The sequence below is a fragment of the Perognathus longimembris genome, chromosome 7 (assembly GCF_023159225.1).
Source record: "Perognathus longimembris pacificus isolate PPM17 chromosome 7, ASM2315922v1, whole genome shotgun sequence".
Taxonomy (NCBI): Eukaryota; Metazoa; Chordata; class Mammalia; order Rodentia; family Heteromyidae; genus Perognathus; species Perognathus longimembris.
The window spans coordinates 74,090,314-74,110,290 of record NC_063167.1 but is presented as its reverse complement, the minus strand read 5'-3'; the positions used below and the strand labels follow the sequence as shown (position 1 = coordinate 74,110,290).

The 19,977-nt window shown below is 41.6% G+C and overlaps 1 pseudogene; it reads right to left on the bottom strand.

Moving 5' to 3' along the window:
• Positions 1-4,445: 4,445 nt before the first annotated feature.
• On the bottom strand, positions 4,446-19,748 carry LOC125355746 (annotated as a pseudogene).
• Between the last annotated feature and the right edge of the window lie 229 nt (positions 19,749-19,977).

Genomic DNA, 19,977 nt, shown 5'->3' with positions numbered 1-19,977 from the left:
GAATCTTCCCCAATTTCTACAATGATTTGTGAGGGATTTTTGTCTCTAATGATTTTTCTGCAATATCTCTGAGGAGCCAAGATAACATCTAGGCTCTATCTTACATTGACTCAGAATAAATGGAATTTAAAAGGCAAAATACAATATATATTAGTCAAAAAGTTTGAAATCCTATAAAGGCTCATGGTAAATAATTTAAATGGAAATGATTTTGATTGTCACTGGAAATAACAATTGAGTACTGTGCTAACACACACATACAATAAGCTTTTGGCAATGGTGGATTTAACATCCATCATTTTGAATATTCTTAAATGACCCTGAAAGCCCATCACATTTGTAATTTTGCTGAGGCATGAATCTAAATTGCTTTGCACAATCAAAAGAGCACTTAATTCCGTATTAGGACTTGATTGTCAAATTTGTTTCCTTGTAGAACTTTTATAAATTTGAGGATTTGTGAAGTTTTCAGAGATTCCTTCATAAATATTCTCATATTAACTACAGTGTTAGAAACACAAGTAAGAGCATTAGTCCAGGACAGAGGGAAGATGTCTTAGACAGATGGAAGACATTGAAGGATTCGAACTTCAACAGAAGATACTTCAACAGAACATTGATGTGAGGAATCTCGATGATTTCTTACTTGCACTGATTTATTAGTAAGTGGAATAATGGGTTAAGTATTTAATAAAGTGAAACACGGGACCCTTTTCTTCATCTTTTCTCTTGCGACACTGGATACCATAATTTCTATTCACAGATAAACTTCTTTCAATTAAGTAAAAAAAAGAGAAGGATCACAGGCTACGGCTATTTTTGTTTTGCCTTATTTACTCTTTCAAAATTAGAATAAAAGGCTTTCACTTTAAATGTCACTCACGTATACTGTGTATATGAGAGCTATATACTTTCACACACTTTTTAGAAGGATAAATTATTGAACTACTAAAAAAAAAAACATAAATAACTCTTTCAGAATCTGAGCCGGGGTTAGTACAAAATCTGCTTAAGACCAGGGGCTGTGAATAAAGCCACACTTGATTTAACAGTCTATATTTATATGTAGTGACAGAGACATTGATTATACATTCTCTTAATCTACAGGCTCAGTGTGACAGGGATTAGGAATCAGGGCCCATATGCAGATGTTAGGGTGTGTGGCAAAATTGAGACACTCCAATAAATTTGCTTTTGAAGATTAGGGATGGGTGCTTGATACACCCATTTGGCTTTTCTCGGTGTCTGAACACAGAATCTCTGTAATCCTTCTGACGGCAATCTCATTAATGTGTCTTTCAGATCACATTACATTTATACATGTATCATGTCTGCTTAAAAAGTCAAATCAGGCTAGCTTTTCATTAAGATGGTCTTTTCAGAATAAGTGAATTTGCAATAATTGACACGGAAATAACTTTTCACAAAGATTGGCTCATTTACATAGTTTGTAGAGATTTGGATGAAAGATGGCCTCAAATGTAACCATCATTGATCTAAAGCTCAGAAGGATGTGGTTGCATGCATCCCCATAAACAGATTGTCATCAGAAGAGGAGCCCAGGGTTCCCTCTTTGTGTTTGGACATCTGGGGAAGGAAAGAAGGGAGGGAAGGAGGGAGGGAGGGAGGGAGGGAGGGAGGGAGGGAGGGAGGGAGGGAGGGAGGGAGGGAGGGAGGGAGGGAGGGAGGGAGGGAAGGAGGGAGGGAGGGAGGAAGGAAGGGAGGAAGTTTCTTTAATAACACCTCTACCTACATACCTAGATTGCTAACGTGCTACATTGTCATAGAAATCAGCCAATTGTTTGGTCATCAAAACATGAATATGGTAATCTACACCAACAGGAATACTGAGCAACCTTCCCTTCAATCAAAATAATGAGAAAGCAGTTATACATTTGCATGAACACAGAAATTTAGGGTGGCATTCCTATTCTATTTCCCCCCACTTGTACCTTAAAGTGCCTTAGGTTTGCAAACAGCCTTTGCCAAGATCAGCCAAGAAATGTACATGTCATCTGCAAATCAAAGATCACAGATCTTGACTGGAATGATTGCAGGGGGAGAACGTGCTGAAGGGTTTGGAGTGGCCAGAACAAGACTTAAAAGGGATGAGAAATAGGGAGCAAAGAGGGCTGCAATTGCCTTGGAGCCTAAAATAGACTGAGCTTGTCAATGCCATAGGAAAAAAAATCACCAGCTTCTCCATCATTTCTTTAAAGGTCAAAATTTTTGTAGGTGGTCTGGGAGAGCCGCGGATTGCAGATGCGTTTAACAGCAGGATATTTTTCCGCTGCCATGACCAGTTAAGAAAGATTTTCAAAAACACACCTGCTGGTAAACAGTTTGGCCCTACTCTGGGTCATCTCCCTTCTCCTGTCTCCTGGCTGCCTAGATTGTTATCTGGTTAGAGTCCCAAACCTCACATCAGTCAAAGCTAGGCTTTCAGCACAATCCATTATGGTTTACAGAGAGGTTCCTCGGTGGTTCTCAGGCAGGTTTTATGGTGTGGGGCTGCCTCTACTCATACACACGAAGCACACACGTGAGGCCCACAGGCCCACAGTGTGGCCTCCAATGGTTTTGTCTTCATGCTGCTGGTCAGTGAATAGTACAGCGACCCAATGTCAAACACCAGGGCAAGTCCTCCTGGAGTCTGTTGCAGCCCTGGTAGAGCTCTCCCAAAGAAACTAGAGGGACAGGGACTTGGGGGCCTCTTAAGGAGGTTATAAAGTACAATGGTCTACCATACAATGTTCAACTGTAGGCTGCTGCAAATCAAGCAATCCATTTAGAAAATCCATCCTGAGTCCACAGTTGGAGCTAGACTGAGGTTGGGAAATCATCTAGCTCTGTTCTCATTTTCTCTGGGCATCTCAAGAATAACAAAGGCCCCAAGGAAGCTCTTCCAGCTCTCCTGAGTTTCCACAAAGAGAAATCTCTGTATCCTAATATGAGAAGAAGATGATGTCCCTGCAGAAACACATTCCAAAAGCATTTCCAGGAATCAAAGAAATATGGGAAGTAACCCATTCTGCAAATTTTCTCTGTCCCAAATGCCTAGGGTTAGAACGAAAGTCCAGTGCTGGTTAAAATTCCCACCATAGCTAGTCCTTGAACGCAGCTGCCAGCCAGCCATCAGCAGGGGGAAGAGCATGGCCAGCCGTGGGCCTCTCGGAGCTTACAGTTCACAATTGTATGGAAGATACTGTTCACAGTCCTCATGCAGACATCCACTTGGGTTGAGATGACTGAGTATTTAGTACAACCCATCCTAGACATGGCACCCCGTGGGGGTAGTTCATACTTCCCGAAGAACTGGGCTAGAAAAACAAAAAGTCGTAATTATTTTCCCTTGTCTTCTCTCTAACATTTCTCCATGTCTAGATTTCTATTTGGAAAAGAAATAATAGTGTTCGTATTAGCTCCATAAATAGGTTCTTGATTTAATCCTTTACTGTTACCCTAAGCAGAGGAGTAGCAATTAAGGAAGGAATCCACTTGTATTGCCTAAGGCAGGCTACTCCCAGTGCATTGGTCTGAGGCAGTTGGTACGAGTTATAGCATCAATCTGTAGGGTTGTTGTAAGGATTCAGTGAATTCATATATGAAAACTACTTAGCTAGTACTCAGTAGAGAGGTCAGTGTTTTCAAATACTGGGCTTCTGTTACCATTTTATCTTTGTAACTCCTTATCCACTATGTGGCCATGTACAAATTAGTGGTGAGAAAAGGGGAAAGACACTAGTAACAGACTACAGGAGACCCCCCCCCCCCCGCCCCTGGGCACTGTAGTGATGGCAGATGGACCAAAAGTCCCAAGTCTCAAAAAAGTTTCCAAAAGTCTCATTCCCCTGCACAGGGTACCCTAGCTTTGACTTCCATTCTCCTTTTCTCTTCTCACATCCCCCTGCTCACAAACCCTCTCTGTGATTAGGGTCTTCCATTCAGACAAAACAAGATCCCTTCATGAGTTCAGAAGTCAGTGTAGATGTGAGAACAAATAAAGCCAGAACACTGCAGTGCAAGAATCGAGGAGAGTCATGGCAGAGAAAGTGGCATCCCAGGGCCCAGACTGTAAGCCTATACAGCCAGCTGTGATTCTCATGCATAAGAACATAGCTGAAGGAAGGGGGGATTCCATTTGGAATCCTTCACCCACTCCTGCCACTTGCCTGGCTCTTTACCATGTAGAGATCCAAGCAAAACAATGCATCCACGCAGCTGTGTGTGGCTCAGGAACACTTCCTCTACCTGCTGCTTTAAAAAGGCCCAGAGCCCAAACCTGGGAAAGAAGCAAGTGGTCATTTATGCTAAAACGCTAAGGCCATTTGAAAGCAAATGCATGTCATAGAAAGAACTATTTAAGCAGCTGGTGGATGTCATTACATTCGTTTCTCAAGGAGGCCTGTCTTCTGGTGACACTAATCAAAGAACTGGGTCATTTCTCAACAGTCATTTTCTTGGAGGCCATGAAATTCCTGCATTGATTTCAGGCCCCTTTGGCTGATCAGGCGCTCACAGCAGACACGGTGGCGAGGCTCAGGCAGCCTGTGGGCTGTCATCAACTCCAGCTGCAGAGTTTTTCTATCTTTAATGGGATCAGAGGTCTTATCGACGCATTCCTGGTAAGTGCAGCGGAGAAAGCATCTTCCTCTCACCACCGACTCCACACCTGACAATTCTCCTATTTAGTGGTTAACAATTATTGTCTGAAGGCAAGTCAATTACAACGGGGAATTTATGAAGTCCTTAGCAACTTGGAAGAACCTTGATGGAATCCATCCACTCTGTAAAGAACACTGGAACGTCAACTGCCTGAAGACAGGGCTCGCTTCACATCCATTAACACCACATCATGAGCCCAACCATTAGGACATTCATTTGTTTAGTTCAGTATATGCCCACCAAGTTGCAATGATGTATGAGGGAAATGAAATCTTAGGATTAATGGAAAAGGTGTACATTTGTATTGACTACCAAGTCCCCTCCTTTGGGAATCCTCCTGCCAGTGACTATTCAAATCCACACCATTTATGATGGTGTAATTTATCTGTCTCGTTTACTCTTCTCTGCCACAAACTCCCCCTTCTTTTGAGCAAAGGAACCTTATCTTATTCTGCCCCCTGGTCCCAGGAGCTACCATGGGCATGGAACGTGGGAGGAGCTTGAGACACTGGCCTAAAAATCAAACATTAAGTAAACAGATATTGGTATTCATATCCACAGACATCACTGTTAGTGAAAAATAGTCAATAGCATTTGCTAAATAGTCAAAGGTTGGAACTATCATAGTAAATAAAGGGCCCCCAGTGATGAGTCTTGTAGGAAAGAGATTGAGCTGTACCCTGACCCTAACCAGGACAAATAGGGATTTAAAACCAAGAAGCAGAGTAGAATTCAGTACTTGGAAAATAACCAAAAGGAACACCAGGGGATTAGGAGTTCTTGATATAAATAAATAAATGAATAAATAAATAAATAAACCAACAGACTCCTTGCTAAGTGGGCTGGAGTAGCAAAATCTGAACCATGAACAGATAGATACCTAGGGTGCAAGATTTTCACTAAACTGACTTTGCAAGATTCTTGTGAGAACTGTATTCTTCAGGAACAGATAATACTGAAGTTCAAGTTCAGGCCTAGCTTGGCAGAAAAGCCTGACTAATGGTACTTCAAGGAGAGAGGTTTTGTCAGCATTTGATAAGGATGTCATTGACTTTCATGTTCTAAAGCTCCTGCTTAACAAAACAACCAGGAAACTCCTAAGCAACATCCTGGATGCCAGGATCCATTTTGTTCCTTGAGTTCACCCAATCCAAGGACAGCCTCAGAAAGAGACCATTCTGAAAAGTTGAGTTGTGTGTTTCCAGTTGAATTGTGTTGTTGCAGAGACTCTGGCCGTGCCCTCCAGCCACGGAAAGGGAGCAAATATTTGGAACAGTCCTCTGAGAGCAATCTGATTTACATCTGCCCTAAAGAAACCACCTCTTTTCAAGGCTTTCTCTCATATACTGCTCTTTGTGAAATGCAGGCAGAGTCTAAGCCATAGACATGACTAACTCAACCATGTTGCTCATTTTAATGAGTATTTTAACCAGGTTCCAGCTTGATAGCAAACATCATGAGATATAATGTCTTAGACTATATCTTCAAGAAATACAGAAAGTATAGGAAGGATTTTATAATTAAGCACATAAAAATAAGTATCTCTAGACATTTTAAACAGTCCTTTTTATCATCTTTGTTCAGAGTTATGCAAAGAAATCAGATTGTGAAACATGTTTTCCTAAACCTCTGGTTATGTAAGTGAATAAATGGCTACTTACCAAGAAACGGTGGGTGTAAAATGTTGCTGCCCCTGCTGAGACCCAAATAGTTTTACCAGCCTAAAGTAAAACTCATATTGAACTTGCCTTGGGTTTCCTCCTCATCTAGTTTCCTTTTAATAATAGGTGCCATATTAGAGATTACTTGTTTAATCATAATCTGTCTGACCCACTAGACTCAATCGCCATGATGGTAAAGGCAAAGTCTGCCTCACCTCACAGTGTAAGTTTAGCACTTGGTTCTGCACCTGGCATATGGGGCCTTCAGCAAATGCTTATTGGACATCACTGAGTTGCATTGAGTTTTACTGTACAGAATACAAAACACCTGACAAAATCTGGACCCACTTGGGATGAGTCAAGACCATCCCCTACAGTGCCAGTCACTGGGGCTCATGTTAGCTCAGGAAGCTCTAGCTAAATAGATCCACCAGTCCCTTTCATGCAAGTGGGGACTTTGCCAAGGAGTTAAACTGGTCAGGAGATTGAGAATATAGAGGCCAGTTTCCCTTGTACACCAGTAGAACTCTAACTGCAACTCTTTTTCTCCAGCAAGGCTCTACAGCTTGGCTGTGATTTGAGCATGTAGTCCCCAGATTCTGGAAGTTTAATCCAAGTGAAATGGCAGAACATTTAAGTGGCAGGCCCAGGGTAAGGCAGTCAGTTTATGGAAGCATCATCCTAGAAAGAGATTAATTTCAATCTCTTGAAATGGATCTTTTTTTATTATAAGAACAGACTGTTATAAAAATAAAGCATGACAACTTCCACTCACTTGAGTATAATTGATCCTGCTTCTGTCTCTCTACCATAATGGGTGCCAGCCATAGTGGCCTTCTCTAGGACAATGTACCATGCTGTTCACAATCGATAGTCATCAGAATCATGAGCCAAATAAACTTCTTTTTTAAAAAATCCATTTCTCTTATTTTTTGCTTTTTTTCTTTTTTTCTGATAATTACTTATTTATTATCAAAGTGATGTACAGAGGGGTTACAGTTTCATATGTAAGGCAGTGGGTACATTTCTTATACAATTTGTTAGCTCCTCCCAAATAAACTTCTTTATTTTATTAAGCATCAGTTGTGGGTGTTTTTTACAGGAAGAGAGAATAGTTTAAAATACAAAGTCTCTTTCTTTCTTGAGATATCTTTAAGTAAGATGATAGTAATATTAAATATTGAATTCTTAATGCTAAGGAGAAAAACAGGCCATATAGCTGGATCATATAGCTTGATTATAAAGGTGAAGATTTGTTGTTGCCAGTTTAATTTCAAAAAGTTGCTGGCCTCCAATGGCTCATGCCTGTAATCCAGCTATGCAGGAGACTGAGCTCTGGGAATCACCATTCAAAGGCAGTGTAGGCAGGAAAGTCCATGAGACTTATCTCCAATTAGTCACCAAAAAGCCAGAAGTGGAACTGTGGCTCAAAGTGGTGCTAGCCTTGAGCACAAAAAAGCTCAGGAATAGCAGGAACTCAGGCCTGAGTTCAAGCCCCAAGGCTAACACAAAAAGAGAAATTATGTGGCCGATATATTTGTAAATAATCTTTTGCAACATTTGGAGTACTATCTGAACATTTCTTATTTAGTGACACTCAGGTTTGCACTTAGGGCCTCACACTAGCTGGTCTAGCTCTCTGCTTGCCCTGTTAACTGCTGGTTATTTTTGTGATGGGGTCTCCCCTCCTGTCTGGGCCCAAGGCTGAACCACAGTCCTCCTACTTTAGTTTCCCATCCATATTTAACTCCCTATTTAACCATATTTAACTCCCTTAGCTCATTCCATGTTTGCTGTACTCTTTCTTGTGTTGTGGGGATCGGTTCTAGAAACTTCACTCAAGGAACACCACTGGCTAAGTGGGGCCAAACATATGATGAGTTCAAATTGTCTAATTATAGTCTCACAACTAAATGTGGTCAATGAAACCACACTGACTTATGTGCCCAGTGGTTTTCAAATATGCATGCTTGGGAAGTGCTGCTAGGAGTAGCTTTCTATGGACCTCATGCCCCAGGTTTTCTAAATACATGACTAGGATGGAATTTCTAGGACATTTAGAGTCAGCATTCAGAGCTTTATTAGTATTTCTAAATTACTCTTAAGTAGACACTCCTGTAAGTCACACACACACACACACACACACACACACATATATACACACACGTGGACACACACAACCCCACAGTACGTGTGGTCCCCACCAAACACTTTCTGTTAGGAAACTCTGAGAACCAATGTAGCAGGGGTTGCTTCTGATGTCTGATGTCCCCTTTCTTGTGGAAGTGTGCAGATCTCTACCTTTCCCCAGTGTTGAATCAGAAACTTCAAAGGATCTGAGAGGCTACCCTACTTGGAAGCTAGCAAGTGAGCCTGCCAAAGCTTTACACACATCCTCTGACAGAAGACCCTAGACCCCTGGGTCAGAGAACAGACCATTTGTTACTGGAAGCCTGGCTCCTGTCGCACAGAATTACACCTTCTGTCATACGCATAGGCTGTGCACTGAACTACACACCACCAGCTCCTGTTCCTTCCTACTTAGGATATCTGGCCAGTACTGCAATCCTCACTTGCCTTCCCAGGCAACTGGAGAAGTCCACTAGCTTCAAACACAATATGATTAAATGATCAAAGTAGATTGTGTATTATTAGAGTTTTATAGATTAAGAGAATTACTTTGGAGAAGGAAAGAAAGAGGAGCAGAGAAAAATGTGGTTGTTATAAAAAGATATTTAGCAGGAAAGGTTTTATGTGAGCATGAAGAAGAATATGTGGAGCCGGGTGGTAGTGGGTATATTCTGAGATAATAGGAGGCGAGATTAAGAGATTATGGTTCAAAGGTATCCTAGAAAGAAAAGTTCATAAGACTCTTTCTCAACCCATAGCTGGGCACAGAGGCATGGCCGGTCATTCCAAGGGGGTAGGAGGCTGGGATTTGGAGGATCTCAGTGCTAGGTCAGCCTGTGCAAGACATTCTCAAGGCTCCATTTCCACAGAGGGAGCTGGAGGGAGCATACACTTGCCATCCTAGCAAGGATGGGAAACTAAAGTAGGTGGACTGTGGTTCAGCCTTGGGCCCAGACAGGAGGGGAGACCCCATCACAAAAATAACCAGCAGTTAACAGGGCAAGCAGAGAGTTAGACCAGCTAGTGTGAGGCCCTAAGTGCAAACCTGAGTGTCACTAAATAAGAAATGTTCAGATAGTACTCCAAATATTGCAAAAGATTATTTATAAATATATTGGTCACATCATTTCTCTTTTTGTGTTTGGATCTATGGAAGCCATGTATCAACAAGGGGAAAAAAATCGGTACAGTATTTTTGGTCCTTAACAGAGCCGATTGCAGTCCCAGTGTTGTGGCATGCTGGGATCTGGTAGATATAATTCCATGGACTGCTGATACTAGTTCAGTCACTTCAGAAATTTGTTCAAGAGCACATTTCTACAATAGCCCTATCTCAAAAACAGTAGTCATCATTGTGCTTGAGGCAAAATATTAAGACTTGAATAAGCTAGCTCAAACACAGCTATTCTTACTGTAAAAAAAAAAAAAAAGTAGGAAGATGTTGACTCTCCTGAAATGAGCCATGATTGATGCCCATATGCTATTCCAATGATTGTTTACAGCAATATTTTAGATTTGGAAGATAATAATCACTGTGATTTATTCAGTAGCTATAGTCTAGTTGTAATTCTTTATGTGCTGGTCCTGGGGCTTGAACTCAGGGCCAGGGAACTGTCTCTGAGCTTCCTTTTTGCTCAAGGCTAGCACTCTACCACTTTAAGCCATAGCTCCACTTCCAGCTTTTTTGGTGGTTCAGTGGTGAGCCTCACAGACTTTTCTACAAGGGCTGGCTTTGAACCATGATCTTCAGATCTCAATCTCCTAAGTAGCTAGGATTACAGGCATGAGAAATCAGCACCCGGCTAGCTATACTTTGTTTTTTGTTTTTTGGAAGGTGTTTTGCCATTCAAGGGGCTTGAACTCAGGGCCTGAGCACTGCCCGTAGCTTCCTTTTGCTCAAGGTAGCACTCTACCACTTGAGCCACAGCACCACTTCCCGCTTTTTCTGTTTATATATGGCGCTGAGGAATCAAACCCAGGGCTTCATGCATGCAAGGCAAGCACTCTACCGCTAAGCCACATTCTCATCCCCTAGCTGTACTTTTTAAGGGAGAAATTACACTGCTTATCTTAGAGATGAAGGTACAGCACAAAAGAGGTTAGAAAATTTGTCTCTGGTCCTTTCAGCCAGAAAAAAATGGCAGAGTCAAGATTTGAACTCATATCTGTTTATCTCCAAATTGTAACCTCTTGATTATTTTTTTTAGCAAGGGGAAATAAAGAAATTGCACCAAATTCTCTTACGGTTTTCATTACCTGGAAAGTCTATCTCTACCATACAAACATATACACAAAATGTTTACGCTTCTTGATTCATTTGTAGATGGCAACATCCTTCTGAGAAAATAATATGTAAAAATCAGTCATCTTTTTACAAAGTTAATCTTGTTTTTCTGCTTAAGTGAAAGTTTTAAAAAACCAGTCAGGAATTCTAAGAAAGTCTCTCTGACATGAAAATCAACTCCAGGCCAGAAGCATTGGGCTTTCATTCCCTCTTTCATTTGTACACTCCTTCTGTGGAGCACAAAAATAAGTAGCTGCCATATAGGAATATCAGAATATTTAGAGTTTCAGATTCAGTCAGAAGGTTTTGTCTAATCTGAATGGATGTTTTTACTCTGTTCACATAACACATAACAATACAGCATCGATGTCAGTGGCTTAGACTCAAAGAACCACGCTTAGCATTGAATGAATGGCATGTTTAACTTCTGCCTTCTTCATAATCTGAAGACTTATCTGAAATCATACTATTTTTTTAGTCATACTATTTTTAAATCAATGTTTAAACTCTAAAAGACTATTAAGTTCAAGCATCTCCTCCCTGAATCCTTCCTTTTATCAGTTCACAGCTGTAATACACTATAAAGCACCATAATGCCACAAGTGACCATGCAAGACTCCCTTCAGAATTAGCCAAGCCCCATTCAGCCTCCTGTCCTTACTTCTTGGTGGAACAGAATCTTACAGCATTGCTTTATCTTTGCCTATCTGTCTATTCCTTCAATTATTACTTAATTTTCAAATGAATAATTACAAAAAAACTTGCCAATTGCAAGCACCAGTGGCTCATGCCTCTAATCCTAGCTACTCAGAAGGCTGAGATCTGAGGATCACGATTCAAAGCCAGCTCAATCAAACAAATACAAGAGACTCTTTTTTCCCCAAGAGACTCTTATCTCCAATAAATCAGCAAAAAGCCAGAAGTTGATCTGTGGCTCAAGTGGTAGAGTACCAGCCTTGAGTGAAAAATCCAACTGAGGACACCCTGACCTTGAGTTCAAGGCCCCATATGAGCAAAAAAGCACCCTGACCATGTCATCAAATCTATTTTTCCTCCTTACAAAAGTTCTCTTTTTTTCTTACTACTCAGAGAACTCTGCATAACTCCACCCCCCAAAATAATAATAATAATAATAATGATAGCGCCTCTTGAGTATGGCATACTCTAGAAATGAGAGCTTGATCCATCTACCTGGGAACACATAATATCACCTGTGTCTCTAACTCTGACAGGGGTATCTCAAGACTAAAATGGGCATTCTTTAATCTTGGGTGGACTCTTAGTTTCATTTTTAGTTATTCAGAGGACTGATGCCTCTACCCAATTCTCTTAAGCAGATGGAGCTACAGTGGCAAAAACACAGTTGACAGATGTCCTCTGGAGACTTGTTCATTACCTGTCATTAAATGTTTTAAAAGTTTGCATAATTGATCCATCCAATAAGTCATCATTGATTTATGGGTTTCTGCGCTGAAGAGTTGCTCTTGAAAAATTCATAACAGTGGTATGTGTCTTTACAATCCATTAGCTGTTTACATACCCACAGTCTTAGCATTGATTGACCTTGGACTGAGATTCTCATGGACTTACTTTTTTAATTCTTTTCCCTGCTAGTCCTCAGTATAGAAAAGCAATACTTCTGCCTCATCCCTTGACAGCTATACTTTGATTTCCCCCCACCTCCATCAAAATGGAAACTTGACTTGAAATGATGAATAAATAAAGCATATTCTATAAACAGTTCTTCGCTATTATTTAAGCTTCTGCCTTGTGTGAATCTTCCTTTCCCCCACCATCAGATGCAAGTGTGTAAATGTTCTAAAAGGCTTTGAAAGTTTTATGATGATTTCAAGGGATAGAGGAGTAATAGCTGAAGAGTGAAGCTATTAGTTTTAATATTTATATTGAGTGCTCTGAAACATTAATGTGACAGGATGTAAGATCAGCACAGTGGGATATATTTACTCCACAACCACTACCACGTGGCAAAAGGAAAAAGAAAACCCTCTATGTATGTTTGTGTTTTCTAAAATTTCGAGGCCAAGGTTCAAATGTTTTTGAGTAACTACTTCTCCCCCACTCCCACCCTTTTTATGAGATTGAAAGTTTGAGCTGACTAATATACTTGCTTTTCTTGAGCTGGAGCTATTTTTTTTAGGAGGCAGACCTGCTAGACCAAATTGGAACATAGGTTTGTTGGTGCCTGTGTGTCTGTGTTAGAATAGTCCTTTGAGCCTTCTGTGGTAAATGCTATCCACTAGGTTAATGACACCCATCCCACCACCATCAGCTATGTCTCTGGAAATTTTAAAGTGTGGTCTTGGGCTGGGAATATGTCCTAGTGGCAAGAATGCTTGCCTCATATACATGAAGCCCTGGTTTCAATTCCCCAGCACCACATATATAGAAAACGGCCAGAAGTGGCACTATGGCTCAAGTGGCAGAGTGCTAGCCTTGAGCAAAAAAGAAGCCAGGGACAGTGCTCAGGACCTGAGTCCAAGCTCCAGGACTGGCCAAAAATAAATAAAGTGTGGTCTTTGCAAACCTGGGTGGGTGGAGAAGGTTTCCTGGTGACTTCTTATGGAGAAGGGAAGGCAATTCTGCGCTCTAGCCTCTGCCCATTTGGAGCCCTGTGGTCAGGGCAATCTCACGCAAGTCCCCTCACATCTTCAGGCTCCAGGTTTCTAATTTTTAAAATGGCAACAATCATTATGCCAATACATAGCCTTCTCATGATAATTAAATGAAATAATCCCTATAGAGAATCTAGGGAAACAAATAGTCCCAGTGTGGCTACGATCAAATTAGCAAATACTTTGAAAGTGTACAAGCCACTGCATCTATAGTTAGATTTTTTTTGATGCTATAACATATTGTTCTCATTAACAGAGTAGTAAAAAAAAAATCAAAACTCTTGCCCACTTAAATCTCTCAAGAGCTATGGCATTGTTCTGAGTTTGGAGCAGAATTATAAGACCTGGGTTTGAATCCCAACACTACCATTTGCTTCCTGGATAACATCACGATGTTAGTGTTTACCTCTTTGTGAAATATAAAGAGAATAATGATAGTAATGTGCATGATCAATAACTAACTACTCAAAATGTGGCCGGTTCCAACAATCTCTTGTTTGGAGCATTAGCCAAAGGCAAATAGCCACCATATTACTAGAAATACCATCTATGTTAAGGCATCAATAACAAGGGAGACATTCATTAAGAAACAGGAGACAAGGAGGGAGTGGCAGGGTGGTCAGGGAGGAAGGCCTTGCATTCTGCTAGGCAATCACAGCAGGATCAGATTAGATCCTGGACATTCCAGGATAATTTCAATATCAATGGGTGACAAAGAATAATTAAATATGGGAGCATGTGTAAGTGGAACAGTACCAGAAGCCAAACACAAAGAAAGGAAAGCCACTGTGTATAGTCAAGGTAGACCGAGAGCTGCTGGTGTGAAATGTCCATTTGTGCAACAAATGAACCCCATAGTCTTCATCCACAATTCTCTCCACTCTTCCATACATGAGTCCATGAGTTTCCCCCCTCCTCATATTTGGAGGATTTTTTTCCAGATTTTTGAGAATTCTTGACTCTGCTTATGTTTAAGAATAAGATACCAAGAAAAGATTGTTGTAATTCCTTTGCAGGGTGTTCATTACTGGGCGTATAGAGAATTCCTCTCCAGCTGTCAGCTTTTACTACAGGTAAATAAGTGGTGAGTTGTTTTGTGGTTGTTTTGGTTTATTTAAGGGTTTAAAAATGCCCATATCATTTTCTCTGGGTTTCTTCAGTGTCTTGGGAAAACAGGCCTTGCTTGGGCATGGTTTATGACTGGACATGGCTGTGCTGTGAGCAGGACACAGAAAAGATGCTTAGATCTCTGCCACTTGGTATGAAAACAATCACTTGATGGCCTTGTTTTGTGACTCTGAGCCCTTTCCTTTGTCCCCCAGTCCTGATTTTGTTCTCTAAACAGGGACTGGCTTTGTTTTCCCAGAAATTAAACCTTTGTTTTTTGTAACAAGTAGGGACAGGCACATGGGCTAGGGAGAGGGAGGGGCAGAGGGAGGCACAGACTCCTGGTTGGTTTGGGCTGGCGGAGGGCTTGGGAATCTCGAGTCTCCATGTACTCACCTCCCATCAATTCTCTTCATTTCTACGCTATCTCCTAATCTCCTCAGCCCTGGTCTCCAACACTGACTTTTCTCTGTGTTTTTATCAGGTGATGCTGACTGTTTCTTACTTATTGTTTTCTGTAAGTCCCTGTGTTTTAACTCCTGCTCAGCTGAATTATTTACCTCTCTCCACTTACTTGAGTTCTCTTCCCCAAATGGCTTGTTCTCTTCTTCTTGTAGTGATTTCCTTCCGTCTTCTTTCTCCCTGTGGCTTTAGGTAACTTGGTTTTTGCTTTTTGAATATTATTTTAATGGAAAATTCAAAAAGGAGTAAAAAATGTAGCCAATCTTTGGTGGTTACATAGAAGCTTCAGGAGTTTAGGGACATTGATAGTTGATTTTTTTTAAAGAAATATTACACAGAACTAGGAAGACATAGATACATTTGGACTCTCTCCATATAAATGAGGAGTGAAGAAGTGAGAAAGGCACTTTCTTTGTTTCTCTTCTCCTCTGGCTACAGACCAACTCTAAAACACAGATATAAGAAAACTTGGTGTAAATGGAAGTCAGACCCAGGTGAAGATTTGTTGGTCTTTAATTCATGCCCTTCTGAGCCTTCCTCAAAACCTGTAAGGGACCAAGGAGCCACAAAGGAGCTGAGTCTTTGCCAAAGTCTATTGTTCAGTGGAGGGTCCCGAGGCTTCTTCGCCTTAAAGATGCTCGATACAGAGGCCGACGCAGCAGTCTGCACATGACATCAGACGCCATGGCAAAGCTAGCGGTAAAAACACTTTCACATCAGTCCCTTCCAGAATGTTCTGTCTCACCTTTCAAGTCTCAAAAGTGCATGAGGCTCCTACGTTTCCCCACTTCATTCTATTTTTTCATTATCAAAAGACCCTGCTTCCATGGGGGTTCTGTCTGGGGCACCCTAAAATGGTGAGCAGGTAGAATGCCATCCTGACTATGTAAACCTACCTCCATTGCAGTTCCCTTCCTCAGCTCCTAGCTGCCCATAGAGACCTTGAGAAACGGAAGTCTTGGCCAGTGGTAATTTAGATCTTCCAACTTCTAAAAGCTGCCTAGGCCTCAAACCCAGCTCAGGAAATCTGTAGGAACCCATAAAAGTCATGATGTGCACACTGATTTTTACCTTTTCTTCTTTCTCCTCTCTTCTTTCTCCTCCATTCAACCCATGTGCTAACTTGATTTAAGAAAAAAAAAAAAAGATTCATTTTGAACAACATCCCAAATGCTTAAACAGTGGCAAATAAATATGCTTTTTTTGTCTATAGCTACAGGTCCTTTCATATAAAGGTTACATGGCAAATATTTGCAATCCCAAATGTCAAAACAACTATGGCCTTCCCTCAGGGGACGGGTTTGCCAGAACTCCGTGAAATCAGGTTGGCAGGCCAAGGAAGCCACAATGCAGTGGCCTCTTAGATCCCTTGCAGACCACAGGCTATCCCACAGCCAGAGTCCTCGCAGGAGCAAACGGAACACCCTGAGACAGGGGTCCGAGGCCCACCAAGGATGGTGGACACCAGATACAGCCGCCTACTCACTCGCAATCAACACCATTACTCCTCCCTCCTTCTACTCAATTTTTCCAACAAAGACAATCTCCAGACACACATGCTTCACTCCACATGAATAATTAGGCTCAAAAAACAAATCTGTGGGAAAACCACACACACCCCACACACCCTTGGACCCTTGGTATGTCTGCAAATATCAAGTTCTACCATGCAAATATAATGGTAAATTTGAATTCCCCAAATGTTCTTCTCTCTGTGGAATCCCAAAGTGTGGGAATTCAGATGGCTTGGTCAAATCTGGCAGCCTTTTTATTATTGTTGTTATTATCAATTCTTCCTCTTAGTAAGGGGAAAGAAAAACAAAAATAAGAAGATAAGAAAATTATTCATTTGCCCACTGCTTTCCTTTCCCTTTTTTGCCTCACTGGAGGTTTTTGGTCTTACCTACTTGCCTGTTCTGAGAAAAAGAAAAGCCAAAAATCACACTGGGATATTCTACAGAGAAAAATCAATTAGAGTAAAACAACTGCCCGTCCCATGGGGCTGTGTGAAATGAAGGAAATGTGGTGGGGGGGGCACAAGTGGAAAGGCCTGGAGACAGAGGGGTAAAATGATGAAAACAGGGGCAACTGGATGGTACATTTCTGGATGAGATGCATAAGAAGTTCTTGTTTGTTTCCTTGGACAAAAGAATGGAAGGCAATGGGTGATGTTGGCCTACTTTCCTTGGTCTCTCAATGTGGCATAGGACCACACAACAAAATTGCCTAAGTTCACCACCTGGGTAACTCCATAGATAATTGAGCTATCTACCTATCTCTTTTGCAACCTCAATGATATGTTGTCCTACTCAGTTATCTACTCGGAATCAGAACAGACCAGACTATCTTTCTCTTTTCTTCCTCAGGAAATATACCCTTAACTTTGGTTTCCATTCAAAGCCCTCACCAAACTGAGGCTTGGCCTGTGCATAGAGAATGTAAGATTTGAGCCAATGAAAAGATAAGGACAATTTAGTTGATACACATACCATCCCAAACATACTGTTTTTCATTCTAGTCTAGATTCTGGGACTAATCTGCCTGGCCTGATTAATAGAATCCTCTCCTTACCCACATCATTATAAATAGTGTCTTATTAGACTCTCTTCAAATTACCCAGTTAGGATTTATCATTTGTCTCCTGCTTGTACTTTGACTGGCACAATTGGTAGAATGAAACATACCAATGCAAAAGGCCTAGCCTTTCCTCAGCATGAAAATAAAAATAAGGATACTATTTACCTAGCAGCTAAACAAATAAGCACAGCCTGAGAATATCAGGTTTTGTATTTATATGTATATGTGTATATGTATATTTATATGTATTTATGTGATACATATGCCTTATCAGACTTAAAATATACAAGGACACATGAAATTGTAACAAACAAACCATATCAATAATGTGGCCTTCCAATACTTCGTAAATCCATGATTTCAATCATTGTATCACAAGAAACACTATTATATAGCTTAGGGATCAGGCTTCAAACATGGTGACAATGCACTTGGTTAGCGTGCACAGAAGCCTTAGCCCTGCCCTTCTAGTGTGGCACCTGAATCCACAAGAGGATTCCATACTCAGGAACAGCAGATTTAAAAGAAAAAAATGTGGTCAAAGAGGTCTATTTGCTGTAGCATGAAACATTAGAAATAACCTAAATGTCTGACACTAGAGAACAGCTAAATAAACGATAAGTCATGAGTAACCATGGTACTCCATTGTCTTGTCATGTCTCGGTGACTTCTGCTTATCTCCCATTTTGGAAGTACTGGAAAGGAAAATATATTGAACGACTCCTTTGCTCCTTTCTTATTTCTTTGCTCGAAAGACATGGCTTGTTATGTTTTAGAGAGCAACATCTCTATTGGGACATATGCCACATGGGTGGGACGGGCAGCAAACAGTCCCTTCCCTCCCATACATGTCCTAGGGAGAGGGAGAGACCTGTCTCTTTCCCCTTCTCTTCAGGTTATGAGGTGATGAATGCCTGGAGTAAGATTTTCACCCTCTCAGATTCTCCATTTCTGCCACCATTAGATTTATGAGGGAGGTCATTAGTTAATGTCTTAGAATTTACCTTACAAAGTCAATTATTATTCAAAGAAACATTCTGAATAGTAGAATATAAGAGATTAGATCCCAGTCTCTTTCTCCAAGTTGCCATCTCCAGGAGTTTTGGACCTGATGAGACTCCCAACAGCCAGAGTGCTGTGGTCACTGCCGGGTGCCTGGGGCCTGCTTTCTACTGGTGAGGACAGGAAGGGACTAAACCTCACATTTCCAATACTAGGAGCTTTCTGTAAGTGAAATAATACCCATTTTTAAGGAAAGCCTGGTTGTTCTTACAATAAGACATTAAGGGTGAGTATTGGAAAGGTAAGAAATTGAGTCTTTGGTTAAACAATACACAAGCTGAGAAATCTTTCAAGGAAAAGACATAAAAATGCTAGATAATTTGTTAAATCGTTGTACACAACTATACTAGAATAAATTGAAATGAAATCTTCATTGGTGAGAGTCAACTTGAACAAGGGAGACAAACACCCAGAAAGCTGGTGGCTTCAGCTTTAGGAAGCTGTCTGTGAGTGAAAGAAGAAACAAGTAAAGATTTCAAGCTACAAACCCCTCCTCATAAAGCTGAAACCACTGAAAGACAACTCTTTTTTTAACCAGATCCTGCCTCAAGTGTATTGGTAGAAACCACACGGGCCACCGGCCCCCCTGCAGACAGCGGCCAGGGAGCTACAGCAGTCCGCCGTCTCACGGGGGCAGACATGGGTCTTCACTGTGGGGCCTCCACCAGACCCTGGGCACCTTTAGAAGATGAAGCCTGGGCACCCTTAGGAGCTTCAGCCTGGGCCTGAGCTGGAGTGGTAGCTGAAGCCTGGGCCTTTTGGCTTGGGCCTTGGCCTTGGCTTGGGCTTGGGCCCTGGCCTTCGGCGTAGCGAGCCTGCGAGCCTGCGAGCCTTGGCCCTGTAGGCACGAATGCGCTTCCGGAGCTTGGGGTGGACGATGGAGGCGACGCGCTGCAGCTTGCGGGCGGGCTTCCGGGGGAATTTGCACTACTTTGGGCTTCACCAGGGTCTTGATGGCCTCAGCCCATGCCCTCATGGCCTTGGCATTGTTCGCCTGCATCTTCTTAGAGCCCTTCTTGTTGTGCTTCTTAGCAAAACGCATGTTCCTCAGGAACAGGGGTCCATCCCCTTTAAAGATACGTATCTTTGTGATCTGGGCTTCTTGATGCCATTTCTGTGCCATTTCCGGGACTGGTTGTGCGCAGTGTGGTTCTTGGACTTGGCCATATCTGAATCGCCAGCCCGCGGGAGCCACTGCGCCTAGGACCGCAAGGGGAAGAGCTGAAAGACAACTCTTTCATCAGGAAAACATGAAATGTTTTCCCCACTCACAAGGATACAGAGGAAGGAAAAATGTCTATCTCGTATCTGCTAATAGAGAAGCAGAAAACTATCTCCAGGAGAATGGTGATCTCACACCAGTCCTCATATGGGCTTTGGGCTGGAATTTACATTA